This window comes from Penaeus vannamei, chromosome 8 (assembly GCF_042767895.1).
Source record: "Penaeus vannamei isolate JL-2024 chromosome 8, ASM4276789v1, whole genome shotgun sequence".
Lineage (NCBI taxonomy): Eukaryota > Metazoa > Arthropoda > Malacostraca > Decapoda > Penaeidae > Penaeus > Penaeus vannamei.
In genome coordinates this window covers 3,758,999-3,766,498 of record NC_091556.1, presented here as the reverse complement: position 1 = coordinate 3,766,498, position 7,500 = coordinate 3,758,999, and positions in this window count along the sequence as shown.

The window sequence follows — 7,500 nt, the reverse complement described above, 5'->3', positions numbered from 1 at the left end:
ATATATATATATATATATATATATATATATATATATATATATATATATATATACATATATATTCATATATATATATAAATATAGATATATATAAATACATACATATATACATATATTCATATATATACATATATCTATATTTATATATTCATATATAAATATATGAATGTATATATATATATATATATATATATATATATATATATATATATATATGAATACGTATATATATATATATATATATATATATATATATATATATATATATATATATATATATGTACATATATATATGTGTATATATACATACATACATATATATATATATATATATATATATATATATATATATATATATATATATATATATATATATATGAATACATATATGTGTATATATATATATATATATATATATATATATATATATATATATACATATACTTACATATATATATATATATATATATATATATATATATATATATATATATATATATATATATCACAACTTACATTCTTACTTTTACTCTATTGCTCCAACTGCCTTTCAAAAACGTCTAGTACTTTCTCCTATCGCTGCGTTTTTATTTCCATTTTTTATCGTTCAACATTTTTTTTTTCACTCAGACTACGATAAAAAAAGAACCGAAGATGATTGTGTAGAATGAAAGACTTGCTGTAGTGTCATTAACGAAAATTTATGATGAAAAATGAGCCTTATAATTTTGTCAAGCCAATAAGGTCAAGTGTGTGCTCTCTGACGCGGCGGCTCCTGATTGGTCCGTCGTGGGCTGCAGGACTCACGTGATTGGCTGAATTTTGAATCAAGGTCTTACGTGATTGGTCAATTGTTGGATCATAAAATTACGTGATTGGTTGGTCGTAGATCTCCTCAAGGTTATGCGCCATTGAAGAATCCTCATCACTATATCACCGTTATTATTGTCAATATGACTTTTAAGAATAGAAAAAAAGAAAAGAAAAAAATTAAGAAGTGATATTGCAGTCTCGTTTCTTCCGCTTCATTTACTTTTTGGACTCGCTAAGCCGCCTACGTGACTTGTTCTTCAAGTAACCTTTTGACCTACCTGTTGAAACTTTTCTTATGTTTTGGGTATATACATATTTATATTCATCTATATTCATATACATACATACACACACACACACACACACACACACACACACACACACACACACACACACACACACACACACACACATATATATATATATATATATATATATATATATATATATACATACATATATATATATATATATATATATATATATATATATATATATATATATATATACATACATATATATATATATATATATATATATATATATATATATATATATATATATATATATATATATATATATACATACATATATATATTTGCGTTTTTGCATTTCTCTTTCCTTCTCATTGCTACTCACATTTTTTTTCATTTCTTTTCTGTACCTTGTTTAATTCTCTCTCTCTCTCTCTTTTTATCTTTATCTCTATGAAGAAGAAGAAGAAAGAAGAAGAAGAAGACGAAGGAAGAAAGAAAGAATAGGAAAAAATTCAACAAAAATAACCCCAAAGAGCCCCAATGTTCCTCAAAGACCGAGAACTGTAAGAATACTGTTCCTCGTGACAGCTGAACATTCATCATGACAGCCATAATTACACTTACTCCCCTCATGACAAAGAAAAATTAGTCACATGTCCTTTAGATCTTCCCATAAGGTTGTCGTCATTTGTCAAAAGCCTTGAAAAATGATCTTTATTGCCTCCCTTCTTTTAGGCTTAATTTAGCAGGCACAATAGACCTTCTGTGGTTCAGCAAATAACAATTGTGTTCTCAATATTGACCGAACTGTCACCACATCAGATGAATAATGATGATGATATCAAGGAATACTAATTTGATTATCATAATAATATCAATGAATTCCAGTTTGATAATTATAATTATATGAATGAATGCCAGTTTAATTATCATAATGATATCAAGACATTCCAGTTTAATAATTATGATAATATCAAGGAATGCCAATTTAATTATCATAATAATATCTAGGAATTCCAGTTTGATAATCGTAATGATATCAAGAAATTCCAATTTAATAATCATGATGATATCAAGTAATGCCAGTTTAATTATCATAATAATATTAAGGAATTCCAGTTTAATAACCGTAATGATAAGAAATTCCAATTTAATAATTATGATGAATTCCAATTCAATGATTATAAAGATATCAAGTAATGCCAATTTAATTAACATAATGAAATCAAGGAATTCCAGTTTGATAATTATATTATATTCCAGTTCAATGATTTTGATATCAAGTAATGCCAATTTGATCATCCTAATGATATTAATTGATACTCATTAGATGATCATAATTAAAAAATAATATAATAATGTCCCCCTCCCTCCAGAATCAACAAGTAGATTTAACCCCCCCCCCCAAAAAAAAAAAAAAAAAAAAAAAAAAAAAAAAAAAAAAAAAAGAAAAGGAATCCGAGAATTTTTATTTTTAGGTGCAAGATAATGCCTTTTAAGTCCAAGGCTAAATACCTCCTTGAAATGGCTTGTCTTCAACAGGGTTAAGACGGAGATAATGTCTTGGCAAATAACAGGATAAGCATGCATGCATCAGTCCCCTTTTTGCATGCTTGCAGTAGTGGCTGGCAAAAAAAAAAAAAAAAAAAAAAAAAAAAAAAAAAAAAAACGTGGATGCACATGTAATTTTTTAAAATTCATCTAGTTACATATTTTAATGTTTTTTTTTCGTAATGTTTTTCTCAGTGATTGTTATTATTATGTTTGTTCTTCTTATTCGTGTTCTGAAAAGTAATATGATTATCATCACTGTTATCATTATCATCATCATTCTTCTAATCGTTATCGTTTTGTTATTATCATTATCATTATCCTTATTATTATTATTATTATTATTATTATTATTATTATTATTATTATTATTATCATTATCATTATTATCATTGTTGTTGTTGTTGTTGTTTTTGTTATTATTATTATTATCATTATTGTTATCATTGCTATTATCATTATTATTGTCAATAATCATTTTCATTATTGTTATTATCATTATCAACATTATTGCCATCTTTATCACTCATCATTGTTATTATAATTATTATTATTTTTACTGTACTGAAGATCTTGTCAACAAAACATTGCACCAACTTTTATTCCTTATGAAGCGTCTAATATAATTTCTGCGATTAAAATTTTCTTTACTAATTCTCTCTATATGAACCAAATGAACTATTATCACTATATTTTGTTCACAGATTATTATCACAGAACTATTATCAATATATTTTGTTCACAGATTATTATCACAGAACTATTATCACTATATTTTGTTCACAGATTATTATCACAGAACTATTATCACTATATTTTGTTCACAGATTATTATCACAGAACTATTATCACTATATTTTGTTCACAGATGAGAAATGTATTATTGTTTGTGGTTTAATGTGTACGCGTGTATTGTTCATTCACACTTTTATTGTGTGTGTGTTTATTGTGTGTAATTCGAGCCATGTGCGTGTGTGTTTTCGTGTGTAATTTTTTTTTGTGTGTAGTCTAGTTCCGTGTATGTCAATTACTGTTTTCTCTAAGTTAATTTATTCACGTTTTCTCATGAATTTTTATTATTGTCTTCTCTATCAGTGACCTCATTTTCGTTCTGGGAAAATTGTGATAATCTTTACGTCAACAGAAACTTTCAGAATTTCATTACACGAATAGAAGAAAAATGCGAGAAATTACAAAAAAAAAAAAAAAAAAAAAAAAAAAAAAAAATATGTGCTTAAAAAATCTATACAGATAGATGGTTAGATAGACTAATGGACTGACTGTGGAATAGATACATAGGAGGCACATGTCTGTTTATCTGTCTGTCTATCCACCCTCTCGTCTATCTACCTTTTTATCTATCTGTCTATCTATCTACACATTTTTTGTAACTATATATCAGCCTGTCTACCTGTTTATCTATCAGTAAATCTATAATTCATATGGTATTTGAAGACCCCTTACTAATTAATGTATACATACATATATATATATATATATATATATATATATATATATATATATATATGTATATATATATATATATTTCTCTCTCTCTCTCTCCCTCTCTCTCTCTCTCTCTCTCTCTCTCTCTCTCGCTCTCTCTCTCTCTCTCTCTCTCTCTCTCTCTCTCTCTCTCTCTCTCTCTCTTTCTCTGTCTCTGTCTCTGTCTCTGTCTCTGTCTCTGTCTCTCTCTCTCTCTCTCTCTCTCTCTCTCTCTCTCTCTCTCTCTCTCTCTTCTTTACTTTTTTTTAAAGATTTTATTTTCTTTCTTTTTCCTTTTTCTTATTTGGCAAACACTATGCAAGGCTTACCTGTTTCAGCTTGAAATTGCTATCAGATATGCTTATAGCCACTATTCGCACTCAAGTTTTCTGTGGGTTTTAAGCAATGTTGCAAAATCATTCTGCTTGCGGGAGAACTGAAGTGCAAGGGTTCAGTTGCCATCGTGCAAAATTTGTTAATGAAATAAAATCCGGAAATCGGTTTCGCACAATGAATATAAATGCAAAAAAAAGAAAAAAAAGAAAAAAAATGTTTTATGAATATAGAGCTTAACCAAGGTTTATAAATTAGTTGAGAAAACGTAATAGAAGAACGAAAAAAGGAAGAGGAAGAGGAGAAGGAAGGAAAGGGGATGATGATGAAAATAAGGAGAACAAAGAGAATGATAAATAAACAGAACGAAGAAAAAAAAAAAAAAGACTTTTGAAACGAAATACCTGGAGGTTAAACATGAAAAAAAATACAAATGTGAAAATACAATATACTCGAATACAACAACAACAAAAAATCCAAAACATACAATAATAATGTGAAAATACAATATACTCGAATACAACAACAACAAAAAATCCAAAACATACAATAATAATGTGAAAATACAATATACTCGAATACAACAACAACAACAAAAAATCCAAAACATACAATAATAATGTGAAAATACAATATACTCGAATACAACAACAACAAAAAATCCAAAACATACAATAATAATGTGAAAATACAATATACTCGAATACAACAACAACAAAAAATCCAAAACATACAATAATAATGTGAAAATACAATATACTCGAATACAACAACAAATCAAATACATACAACACACAAGCTTCACACCACACCTACAATAAATACAACGAAATACACACCCCACCTACAATACATACAGCTCACACAATACACACAAACAGAACCCATGAACACAAATTAGAAATTCCAAAACTTGCTCACACACACACTCAAATTACTCACACACACACACTCAAATTACTCACACACACACACTCAAATTACTCACACACACACACTCAAATTACTCACACACACACACTCAAATTACTCACACACACACACTCAAATTACTCACACACACACACTCAAATTACTCACACACACACACTCAAATTAACTCACACACACACACTCAAATTATCTCACACACACACACTCAAATTACTCACACACACACTCAAATTACTCATACCCACGCACTCAAATTACTCACACACACACACTCAAATTACTCACACACACACTCAAATTACTCACACACACACTCAAATTACTCACACACACACACACTCAAATTACTCAAACACACACTCAAATTACTCAAACACACACTCAAATGACTCACACACACACTCAAATTACTCACACACACACTCTCAAATTACTCACACACACACACTTAAATTACTCACACACACACACACACACAAATTACTCACACACACACACACACTCAAATTACTCACATACACACTCAAATGACTCACACACACACTCAAATTAACTCACACACACACACACTCAAATTACTCACAAACACACTCAAATTACTCACGCACACACTCAAATTACTCACACACACACGCTCAAATTAACTCACACACACACACTCAAATTATCTCACACACACACACTCAAATTACTCACACACACACTCAAATTACTCATACCCACGCACTCAAATTACTCACACACACACACTCAAATTACTCACACACACACACTCAAATTACTCACACACACACACTCAAATTACTCACACACACACACACTCAAATTACTCAAACACACACTCAAATTACTCACACACACACTCAAATGACTCACACACACACTCAAATTACTCACACACACACTCTCAAATTACTCACACACACACACTTAAATTACTCACACACACACACACACACACAAATTACTCACACACACACACACACTCAAATTACTCACATACACACTCAAATGACTCACACACACACTCAAATTAACTCACACACACACACACTCAAATTACTCACAAACACACTCAAATTACTCACGCACACACACTCAAACAACCTTGCGTTTCATAATCCAACTTGCTCAAGGTCACACATGCAATTGCTCTCATCATGAACACTGTCGGGATAATAAGAAGGTGTAGAGCAGTGTTCAGGCAACGGCAGGTCACGCGTGTACATAAAGCGTTGTGTACGTGTGCAAATTAGAGTGTACACAGAGTTCTATGATGCACTTGTGAGTTCAGACAACGTGGAAATGAATATGTATTTTTTTTTATGATTGTTAAGTATTGTTCATTATGATGCTTATACTTCTTTTTCATAATGAGAAATGTGTGTACATACATATATACATGTATATATATATGTATACACACACACACATATAGATATATGTATGTATGTATATATGTATACACACACACACACACACACACACACACACACACACACACACGTATATGTATATATATGTGTGTGTATTTATGTATATATGTATATACATATCTTAATATGCATATATGCACTATGCTTACCATGCCCTGGGTGTCATGCGTGCCAGAGAGGCGTCACAAGCGGCCGACATGACACACACACACCGCGAGTTCCGGTCATGTGCCGAGGTCTTTACCGACAAGACTTTCTCTCCACATTCACTCTAGTTTCGGTTTCCCAGCCCCACTCCCGGCTCTCTGGAGGTCGCTCACATCTTGGGTCGTATTTCCTTTCTTCTTCTCCTTTCTCTCGCTGCTCTTTTCTTCCTCTTCCTCCGTCGCTGCGGGTTTGTTTGTGTGTTTGTTCTCTGGTTCTGTGTCTGTTTCTCGGTGTGTCTGTGTCTGTGTAATTGTTTCTTTATTTGTGTGTCTGTCTCTCTGTTTCTGTCTGTCTTTCTCTCTGCCTCTCTCTCTCTCTGTCTCTCTTTCCCTCCCTCCCCCCCCTCTCTCTGTTTGTGTCACTTTGTCTCGCTCTGTTTCCCTGCCCCCTCTCTCTCACTCTACCCCCCCCCCTTCTCTCTCTCTCTCTCTCTCTCTCTCTCTGTCTCTGTCTCTCTCTCTCTCTCTCTCTCTCTCTCTCTCTCT